The 12,108-nt window shown below is 36.8% G+C and overlaps 1 pseudogene; it reads left to right on the forward strand.

Annotated features, from left to right (window-relative positions):
• Positions 1-730: 730 nt before the first annotated feature.
• On the forward strand, positions 731-11,454 carry LOC132522174 (large ribosomal subunit protein eL8-like; annotated as a pseudogene).
• The last annotated feature ends 654 nt before the right edge of the window (positions 11,455-12,108 follow it).

Genomic DNA, 12,108 nt, shown 5'->3' on the forward strand with positions numbered 1-12,108 from the left:
TCCTTCATCTGTTAGGTCAAAGCCCAAGCAAATCATGATAAGCTCTGTAAGTGCAAGTTACTGGCCCTTCTCATCCACAATTAGAACCTATGTCTTTCGGGCAGTGTCTGGTACATGCGAGGCTCACAGAATCTGTTTTTTGAATAACTGTTTGAATAAATGAAATTTGAACAAATATTTATTTTGTGGTCCACCTGTATGTTGATGTCTGAATTTGTTCCTGATAAACGAATAGAGTTGGAACTTGTTTTTAAAATAATACGTTTTAGAATGATGTATTTATTGATATATGTCCTGTCTCAAAAGATAGCAGTGATACAGAAGCAATTGTGATTCTTACTTTATGTGTTGTCCTTACATTGGCTGGTTTGTGTTCTACACAGATGTGTCTAAAACCCCAGAGTAGAATATAACTTCTTATAATTCTTTTGAAGGCAGTTATTCTGTATATTTGTCCACCATAGCACTGAAGACACAACTAAGGAATTGCTCTAGGTTGTCATTTTATGTTTGCCAACAGATTGACCGGTAATATCTATGATTTCAAGGCTGTCTGAAATTCATTCATTCAACACTTACTTATTGAGTAAGCACTGTATTGCCAGGTACTATTTTTGGGGATATGGAAACATCAGTGAACAACAAAGGCAAAAATTCCCGCCCCTACAGAGTTTAAATTTTTGTGTCAGGCAATAAGTAAAATACGTAAATGAAACATCTGATCCACCACATGGCAACAAGTGCATTGAAGAGAAATGAAGTAGGACGGTATGGTGATGAGGAAGCAAGCCACATAGACATTGGCAGAGAAACAATTCAGGCAGAGAAAGAAGCATCTATGAAAGACTTGAGGTGGGAGAGTCCCTGGCAAGGGGCATCTGGATAACATCAGAGAGGCCAGTGTGACTGAAGTCAGGTGAAGGGCAAGAGGATATGAGCTCAGGTCAGCAAAATCCCAGTGGATGAGGTCAGGTCTTCTTGGTCAGTGTAAATATATCGGGGTTCTCTCTGAGTGAGCTGGAAAGATATGGGAAGATATGAACTGATGAGTGACATAATTTATCTTATTTGTTATCATGGTCGCTTTGGCTCTAGTGTTGAGAATAGACTGCAGGACAGAAATAGATCCTTAAGGAGACTGGTTGGGAGTCTATTGTAATTGTCCAAGGGAGAGATAGTCATAACTTGAACTTAGGTGGCATCAGCGGAGGAGGTGAGAAGTGTGAGAAGTCGGGTGATGTTTAAAGCATGTTATTGCAAAGCCTCTAGACACCGGAGTGGCAGTGTGGAGTGGCCAATGGGATATACAAGTCTGGAGTTCAGGGGAGAAGTACAGAGTGAAGGTCTAAATTTTGGAGTCAGCATGTAAAGATGGGCCAGGGTGATAGTACCAAAGGAATGCAGTAGTTAGGGAAGATGTCCAAGGCCTGAACTCTGGAGGACTCTAATAATAAGAGGTCAGAGAGATGAAGACAAATCAGCAAAGGAGACTGAGAAGGAGCAGCCAGTGAAGTAGGAAGAACAGCAGAGTTTAGAGTCCTGGAAAGCAAAAAGTGTTTAAGGAGGACAGACAGGAGGTCAAAGCTGAGGTTTTAAGAGATATGGGGACATATGTATATGTATACCTGATTCACTTTGTTATAAAGCAGAAACTAACACACCATTGTAAAGCAATTATACTCCAATAAAGATGTTAAAAAATCAAATCAAATCAAATCAAAAACAAAAAAAGCTGAGGTTTTTAAGGATGACCAAGGGATAATGGTATGGAAGGGTCCATGATGAGCAAAGAGAGTGTCCACCCCACCTCTGTGGTTGCTAGCACAACCAGACATAAGATAAAAAGTCTGGTAGCTCTTGAGACAGTGAGGACTTTATTTTTAGTTGCAGATAACTACTACTAGAGTTGGCTTAATTAAGTCAGGGATGAGTCTTATCGACTCCTACCTGCTATAGCGCTAGAGGAGCAAGCAGTGTTTGCTGGGGCTGTCCATACATTTTGATTTAAAAATATGCTGTGCATAAAAACCAAGGTGGTGCTTCAACTTATGAATAATACAGGTTATGAGTGCCTGGACAACCTGTCGAAAGGGAGAAGTACTGCATTGCTCCCCAGGTTCAAGTCTTACCCCTGTGGTCATGGACTTCAGATGACCTCTTCTGTCTGGTCAGTTAAGTTAAGTTACAGAACCTAAACCAGCAAGGAAAGAAGACACAAAATAAGTCTTCTGAGGATGTAAAAAAGATTTCCAAAATTTTTATTGAGTGTTCCTGGGATGTTTGGGAGTTTAAGGATCTCATGTCTGTTTTAAGAGATTATTTTTGGAATCATAATGAATTTAACTGTGGTCTTTAAAAAAAATATTTTTGTGCCCTAGAAGATGTATTCATCTGAAGAGTATAAGAAGGTCTTTATTTTTTGTTTTAATATTATTCATTTAATAAAATAGCATTTGTGACAGAAATAAAAATATCATCTAATTCTATGTATTTTAATGTACATATCTCAAATAACAAAGGATCTGGACTTCATTGTGTAAGATACTCCCTTGCTCTGATATGGCACCTTTGTTCCATTTAATTACGTTTTCAAAAAGTTTACACACATCAAATATGATATGCTACCTATGTTTATAAGATACAGTTCCTGATTTTAATCCTCTCTTCAATTTTAAAATTTAATTGTGAAAACTCAAATCTCCATCAACATTCACAGTAAACAGAAGTAGTTCAAGTGTAATCTTCCAAAATTTACTACTTAAAATGAAAAAAAAGTATGGAAAGAATTTAAAGGATTCCCAGAAATTGCAAAAGGGTTGCAATTCTATTCTATGCTAATGAATAGCTCCTTGAGGAAAATCAGCTCTTATTAATATAATATCTGGCTTGCATCTTGCATAAATAAAAACACAAGAACAGGATAGTAGTAATGGAGAAGGGAAGAGGAAGGAAAGAATGCAGGTTTTCTAGCATAATAATCTCTAACAGCCAAGAAATCTAATTAGAAGAAATGTCATCTCATGAGACTCTCCTCAGGAAAATTCCACAGGAGAAGGCAAAGCCTCATGGGACCACAACAAAAACAGTGAATCAGGTAATTAAAAAAAAAAAAAAAAGACAACTAAAACAGAATGCATTGACTGAAGGACTCCATTCAGTCAAAACAGCGATTATCAATGGCGTCTCTGGGGACCATTTATGACTTTAACCACAGGAATTCCATGGCTTAGTTAATATGTTTTAAAAAGCACTCTTTTGTTCTCATCTGCATGATCAGATTTCTGTTTTTTCCTTTGTCCATTGTCAGTCTGGAAGAAGAGAACATGGCTAATTAAAGACATAAACAGAAGCTAATTCTCATTCTATTACATGAATGAGTGGAATGGTTCCTCCTCTATAGGAAACGCCATTTCTGACAATTTTGTTAGCAGTCAGCTTGATACTAAAGTTGAATGTCATTGATTCTCCAACTAAATCTCGTGTGAGTTTTCCAGATCAGGAAACTGAAGCAATGAATTGAAATTATGTAGTAACATTGACCAGTGTCAAGAAGTAAAAAATAAAATGGCAAAATTGTAAAATAATAATAATAATAATACAAATGTGACTGAGGGCTTTTGGTGGTATTTGTTCTTGTTGTTTAAGGAATCAGTTAGCTACCTTGAATTTGACAAGGTATACCTCATGTTATTTTTTATGGTACTTTCTTCCCAGATACTATGAGAGAAAAGAGTGGCAAAGGGAAAGCCAGTTTCTTGTTTCTGTTCTGCTTAGTGAAATTTCCATAATTCTGGAGACATAAATCGGCCACTTAGTTGAGTCACACAAATAAGTCTATATAACAAAATAGATATATAAAAGAAAATATTAGGAAAGTGTGAATCATTAAAAATGAAAAGTAGAATCAATGACACAAAATATTTATTTCTCTAGGTTTCCTAAAATCAGGTACATCAGTGTTTGTGTTGATGAAATTTTTTCTCTGCCCTTCTCATATTAATCAATTTTCTTTTATTTATGACTTGATAAGAACTTTCACAAAATACAAAGTCAATTAGAATTTTCGGTGATATTTTGGCAATAAGATTATTTTTTCCAATTATATGTACCAATTTAGCTAATAATATACTTTTGGAATCCATAAATTCCCACCCACTAATTCTGTTTCTAAAAATTTTTCCTAATTGAATAGCTATGCAGAAAAATATGTAAGAAAATTGTTTATTTTACCATTTTTATAATACTGAAGATTGGAAACAAACCAAATATTTGTTTTTAATTTTAATATTTTAATTTTATTGGAGTATAATTAATTTACAATGTTGTGTCAGTTTCAGGTCTACAACAAAGTGATTCAGTTATACACATACATATATTCATTCTTTTTAGGTTCTTTTCTCATATAGGTTATCACAGAATATTGGGTAGAGTTCTCTGTGCTATACATTAGGACCCCGTCGGTCATCTACCTTTTATAAAGTAGTGTGCGTGTGTTCATCCCAAGCTCCTGATTATCCTCCCCTCCACGTTGCCCCTTTGGTAACCATAAGTTTGTTTTTAATATCTATAAGTTTGCCTCTGTTTTGTAAATAAGTTCATTTGTATCTCTTTTTTAAAAATTAGATTCCACATATGAGTGATATCATACGATATTTGTCTTTCTCTGTCTGACTTACTTCACTCAGTATGATAATCTCTAGGTCCATCCATGTTGCTACAAATGGCATTACTTCATTCTTTTTTATGGCTGAGTAATATTCCATTGTATATATACTACATCTTCTTTGTCTATTACTCTGTACTCTGGACACTTAGCTTGCTTCCCTGTCTTGGCTATTGTAAACAGTGCTGCAATGAACATTGGGGTGCATGTATTCTTTCAAATTATGGTTTTCTCCGGATATATGCCCAGGAGTGGGATTGCTGGATCATATGATAGTTCCACTTTTAGCTTTTTAAAGAACCTCCATACTGTTTTCCATAGTGGTTCTGCCAATTTACATTCCCACCAACAGTGTAGGAGGGTCCCCTTTTCTCCACACCCTCTCCAGCATTTATTGTTTGTAGACTTTTTGATGATGGCCATTCTGACTGGTGTGAGGTGATACTTCATTACAGTTTTGATTTGCATTTCTATAATAATTAGTGATGTTGAGCATCTTTTCCTGTGCTCTTTGGCCATCTGTATGTCTTTTTGGGAGAACTGTCTATTTAGATCTTCCCCCCATTTTTTGATTGGGTGGTTTGCTTTTTGACATAGAGTTGCATGTGCTACTTGTATATTTTGGACATTAATCCCTTGTCGGTTGTATCATTTGCAAATATTTTCTTCCATTCTGTGGGTTGTCTTTTCATTTTGTTGATGGTTTCCTTTGCTGTGCAGAAGCTTTTAAGCTCAACTGGGTCCCATTTGTTTATTTTTGTTTTTATTAGAAATAAACCAAATATTCTCTTAAGAAGGAATGAGTTACATTTATGGTAGCATAGCCATACCATGGAGTGTAATTTAGCCACTATGAAGAGATTGCAGGGTCCAGTCAGCTCCGATCTTTAATTGGCTGCTTGTTCATGTAAATCAGTCCCTCTACAAAGTGTATTGTACTATAGTGTACCACATAAGGCATGCACTAGAAAGGAATCTTGAGAGGATATTGTCAGGTATAAGTAGAAATTCTAATACTTTATTCCTACATCTCAATTGAATCACTCCCTGAGTTGATCACACCCCAGCTTAAAGATATCAATACCTGCATAGATGATCCACCCAAACCTGGATTCCCATTTCCTTGACTTCTTTAGTCCTAGTACATTTCCAATCACCATACCATGGCCCTGCACTAAAAGTGTTATATCCTAGATATTGTACCATCACCACTCAATCTCACTGTCAAATATCCCCTTTCTACTACTCTCTATTCAGCTAGCTCATTCTACTACACCTAATTCTGAAATTTTCAGACATCACTGAGAATAGTCCATACCCATCTCACTGGCCATCTTTCTCAAGACAGTTAAAAAAAATTTTACTGTGAATTTTCCTAACCTTCTTGTCCCTCTCATGTTAACCTGAAAAAAGATCACCAGTCCTGGTCATCCAGCTTGGGATCTGGACAGGCACATCTGTATCTTTTATCGAGTTTCAGACTTTTAATTTTTTTCATAGAAATGACAAAATTTCTATGCAATAGCCTCTCTGTGAAATGAGGTTTCTGCTCCTTATCTGGAATCTCTGTAAAATTAGACTTCAGGAGGAATGTGTGTGTATATATATATATATATATATATATATATATATATATATATATACACACACATATACATATATATATATATATATACACATACATACATATATATATATATACATACACATATATCTTTGAGTTAGCTGGTTTGTCATATATCATTAAATATATTTAAACATGTAAATGACTCTAAAATGACTCTAAACATGTAAATATAAATGACTCTAAAAGAGAATCTGAAACACACACACACACACACACACACACACACACATGCACACGATATAGCAAATAAGTAATTACGTTAATGCTATTAGCAACCAAGATTTTCAGTATAAGGGAAAAAAGGCGTAAGATCAAAATGAAGTAAAAACTAGTTAATCCTAAATCTGAACTGGAAATAATAGTATGAATTCAGGATACATTTTTATGATTTTTTTGCTTATCTTTGTCCACTAAAAAAGCATGGAAACAATGGTCAATCTGTAGCAAGGAACACCTGTTGAATCCAGATTGTGATTTCTAAATGTCATTTGTCTTCACAAGAAACAGAAACACCATGGAGAGTGGCTGATTCCAGGTCTGGGACATAAAATGGACAAGATAAGCCAAGAATAGCATGGCAAATGGCATTATTTTATTCTTTTTTATGGCTGAGTAGTATTCCATTGTGTGTGAGTGTGTGTGTGTGTACACACCTCATCTTTATCCATTCATCTGTCAATGGACATTTAGGTTGCTTCCATGTCCTGGCTATTGTAAATAGTGCTGCTATGAATATTGGGGTGCATGTATCTTTTCAAATTAGAGTTTTCTCTGGATATATGTCCAGTAGTGGGATTGCTGGGCCATATGGTAACTCTATTTTTAGTTTTTTAAGGAACCTCCATACTTTTCTCCATAGTGGCTGTATCAATCTACATTCCCACCAACAATGCAAGAGAGTTCCCTTTTCTCCACACCCTCTCCAGCATTCATTAGATGGAAACCTTTATAATGGATGAATCAAGCTGACAACACCCGAATCCACTGATTAATCTTAACCTTTAAAAAGTCTTAAAGTCTTGGAGGGGTGTGTGGGGGGAGAGAACATTTAAAAAAAAAACACTACATTGGTTCAAAAAATAACATCCAGAGTACAGAAATTCTACAAGACAAAAAACCTGGTTTCTTCAAATAATAAATTGCACCCAGGAAAACGAAAGAGGGAGAGACAGATAGAATTGAAAGAGACTTATGAGATATACCAAATGCCATGTGTGGAATCTTTTTATCCCAATTCAAAAGTATGAACTGTACAAACATTTATGTGACAATATTCATGAGATATTTGGGAGAAATTTGAACACTGACTGGGTATTTGAGGATATTACAAGTTTATTGGCGGTGATTTTGTGCAACAACGATATGGTGTTTATGCTTAAAAAAAGGAAGTGCTTTTATCTTTCTATAGGTGTTTTCTTAAATGTTTATAGATGAAATGATATTGTGTCTTGTGTTTGCTTCTAACTATTCTGGGGCTATAGGAGAAGTGGGTGGGGGGAATAAATAAAACAGGATTGACAATGTGTTGAAAGTTATTGAAACTGGATGATTGAAATTAATGTTTGGGATTTTCCCCTTAAAGTCTGTTTATGACATCCTGGCAGATTTAAAAATTGTGACTCTGTTTGACTCATGCGCCTCGATACTACGAAGCCTTTTAGGGATTATCTGGGTCATGATTATGTTGCTGGGTGGCTCCATTTTCCCTTTGTTATTTAAGAGAGGCTTTAATGTCAGCTAAAAAATATTGGGCCATTCTAATTACCTCCAGGAATCAGAATCTGTAATTAAAAGAAACCACTAACATTAGCCACAGAAGTAGATGGACTTTTAGAAACAAAGTGTGAATTAGAGATCTACCCAAATTGCCACATACCAGATACTTTTAAACTGTATCCATTTCTTCGTGCAGCCAATGCTTGACATGTTAAATTAGGCTTTTAAAGTGTGTACTTTATTTTCATGGATCACTAATGAATAAACACTTGCAAGCTTATTTTAAGCAGTGATCCAAATTTTGTGGGATAACCATACTCATTTTTCTCTTCCCTTAATATCTGGTCTTTGCAAAGCAGAGCAAGTAAAAGGGATTCAGTTTCAATTCTCCTACAGGTTAACCCCTTCCTATTGCTGCTGACCAGACCCAGAGTCTAAAATGGTTGCCCTTCATGGACCAGGGAGGATTGTTATCATTCCAGTTATTTTCAGCATCACTGGAAATTATTGGACCTTCTTCTTAAGATGACACCTCTTAAAACAATTACAATCCCCCCATCAGCCAGCATATGCCTATGATTTCCCACCTTGGTAAGTAACGTGTGATAAGCTTTTTAAAAATTAATTTGTATTTTATCAAAGTAGCAAGCCTATATACTTTCACATGTCCAAAAGTACTAAAAGAATTTTAACAAAACCCAGTGTTTTCCCTCCCCATACTTCCTATAAGGAAAGGCTCGCCCGTCAAAGACCACCAGGAACACACCTGTGGTTGAAAGAGTTGGTTTATTATTCATTGTCACGAGGGAGACCCCACACCATCTGTGGGAAGTCCGACTAAGTAGGTGTTAATTAAACTCACAGGATTTGAGCTTGTATTAGGTGATTTGAGGGAAGGTGTAAGGAAGTGGGTCTTTGCTCTGGATTGGATGCTATCTGCAAGCAGGGGCAATTCTATGGCTATCATCATAAATTGTATCTTGAAGAAGGGGAGGCTAGAGTAAGGCTAGAGCTAAATAGTAAAGAGGCAGTGATCACTCATATTAAACAGGAAAGGGGAGTTTGGTCATTCTGTGGCTTGAACAATCCTCATGTTCTGTCTGTGTTCAGATGTGATTATGGAGTGGTTTTCTTTTGTTTTGATCCATCACAGGCACAGAATGGCCTTGTCTGATGTTGATGCTCTGTGAAGTTTATGTTCGAGGGGAGGACATCATGCCCGCTAGCTCCCAGGTCTCCTCTCTGTCTCTCTCCTCTCTTCCTCAAGTCCCTATTGGAACATACAGATATCCATCTAGATCAAATGTGCATATAATCTCATATTGATTTCCTTTTATCTTAGCTCTTTTACACTGCCATCCCACCCCCACTTCTCTTTACCCCCTTCCTAATAGATTTATATTATAATTTTTAGTTAAATGAATATCCAGTGTTTCTTTGATGCCTTTGCAAATATTATTCACGGTCGGACATCCAGTGGATCATGATGTTTTCCTGCTTTACTTTCTGTCTTTCTTGAGATTGAAGTAGTTGCTTTGTTTTTTTCATTTATCAGGTTATCTTTGCACTTCTTGCTAATTCTTCTGACCTCCTAATAGCTCCATAGGACAGTTTTCCATAAGGTCAATGAGATCAGTTGATCTACCCAGACTTTTCTTCCCCTGGAGACTTCTTTATTCTCTCTGGGCTGGTTTTGCTCCAGGTCTTCTGAACGCTATCATCAGGTTACGTCTTATCTGAACTATTGTCCTTGGAATTTACTAATCTGGAGTTTGATGCTGTTTTCTGGATGTTATGCCTTGCTCTTTCTTGATTTACTCTCTTGGTGTGGAGCACATCCTCCAGTAATTTGATCAGATTAAAGATGGCATCTCTACAGAGGGCATGGAGTGGACAGCCCTCCACATGTCTGTTCCCTGTGTCACACTGCTCCAGGAATGTCTATGTCTGGGGCACACTTGTCTCCCTGAGATCTCCCTCCACCATTATCTTGAAGACTTTCATCACTTCCCTCCTGGGTTGTATCTTTTCTGTTATGAATCCCTCATCATCCTTTTTTCTTGGTCTGCTCTTTTTTAAGGTGGAAATCATCTTCCAGCAGCCCCTTTAGCAAGAATGTAATGGAAGTAAATGTTCTGGGAACTTGCGTTAAGAAAATATGCTTTATGCTACCCTGGCAGATGATAGGTAGTTGGAATATAGAATACGCAGCTGGAATTAACTTTTCTTCGGCATTGTAGAGTCATGATTTCATTGTTTTGTTGTTCCTTTTGTTGCTATTGAGGAGTCTAAAGTCACTTGAGCTCCTGATTCTTTGTAGGAATTTTCTTTTTACTTTTCTTTCTAGAAAATCATAGGATATAATAATAATGAAAAAGGTTGAAATATGGCAAGAATTACCAAAATGTGACACAGAGATACAAAATGAGCAAATGCTATTGGATAAATGCCACTGATAGACTTTCTCCATGCAGGGTTGCCACAAATCTTCAATTTGTAAAAAACACGCAATCTGCAAAGTGCAATTAAGCAAAGCCCAATAAAATGTCTGCCTGTACTTTGAGGAGCAGCTCTAAGTTGGCAAGTGTGTGTTGACCTAGTTTTCAAAGATCCACCAGAATTTTTTCAATCTAAGAAATTTAAGAATAATTCAGAATTGTGATGGCATCTTAAACCACCTAGATCACTGATACACCTATACCTTCTGAGTGGCCCTAACCACGAACTTGACAAGGAACTTGAGCATCACTCATAGTGTTGCCCTTTACATATCAGGACAGGACATCAGCCCCAAAGGGACCTCACCCGCTTTGTCAAATGGCCTGACCACATCTGGCTGCAGCGGCAAAGAGCTATCCTCTGTAAAGTGGCTGAAAGTGCCTCCCTTGATTAACCAGTTCACCCAGGCCTTGGACCACCAAAGAGTTACTCAACTGCTTAAGCTGGCCCACAAGTGCAGACTAGATATGAAACAAAAGAAGAAGCAGAGGTTGCTGGCTCAGGCTAAGGAGAAAACTGCCGGCAAAGGGGATGTCCCCACAAAGGGGCCACCTATTCTTCCAGCAGGGGTTAATACAGTCACTACGTTGGTGGAGAAGAAGCTTTAGCTGGTGGTGATTGCAAATGATGTGGATCCCATCGAGCTGGTTGTCTTCCTGCCTGTCCTGTGGCATAAGATGGGGGTTCCCTACCACATTAGCAAAGGGAAGGCCAGGCTGGAGATCCATTCCACAGGAAGAATTGTACCACTGTCACCTTCACACAAGTTAACTCAGCAGACAAAGGACCTCAGGCTAAGCTGGCAGAAGCTATTAGGACCAATTACAATGACAGATACGATGAAATCCACCATCACTGAGGAGGCAACATCCTGGGTCCAAAGTTGGTGGCTTGCATTGCCAAGCTGGAAAAGACAAAGGTCAAAGAACTGGCCATCAAACTGAGCTAAGTATACACTATTGAGTTTTCTATACATAAAAGTAAAAAAAAAAAAAAATTCCTTCAAAAAAAAGAAAGAATAAATTAAGATCATTTGAAAAGGCTAAATAAACAGATAATTGGCTGATCCCCAGGATGTGTGGAAATAGGAAGAAAATATATTTATTGAACAAGAACTATGTGCTCACCACTATGTATAATGTCAAAATGACCCTGTAAATATTATTATCTCCATTTAAAAAGTGGAGAAACAGGCTCTGAGAAATTATATAACTTATTCAAGGTCTTTTAGCTGGTAAAATGAAAAGGGGTGAGTTAAACCCAGGCCTGTTGAGTTTCCAGTTCATTATTTCCATTATACCTTGAAATTGTCCTAGACTAAAGGAAATTAGATTTTACTATGTGGTATAAATTCCACAAAATGCCTGGTAATGTGATATGTTCCCTACCAGGGAAAATGAACTCTTTGATATGTAACTGAACCCATACCCTTTAAAACTGAAGAGAAAACAGTAGAATTAACCAATTAAAAGAAAAAGTATTAATTTAGTTGAATAAATTAATAAATATTTACAGAGCATTTGATATGGGTAAAAGGTAATATAATGGAGATTGTTTCTACTTTTTAATATGTCTTCAAAATGCAAGATACAAATATAAAAGA

Source organism: Lagenorhynchus albirostris, chromosome 6 (genome assembly GCF_949774975.1).
Source record: "Lagenorhynchus albirostris chromosome 6, mLagAlb1.1, whole genome shotgun sequence".
Lineage (NCBI taxonomy): Eukaryota > Metazoa > Chordata > Mammalia > Artiodactyla > Delphinidae > Lagenorhynchus > Lagenorhynchus albirostris.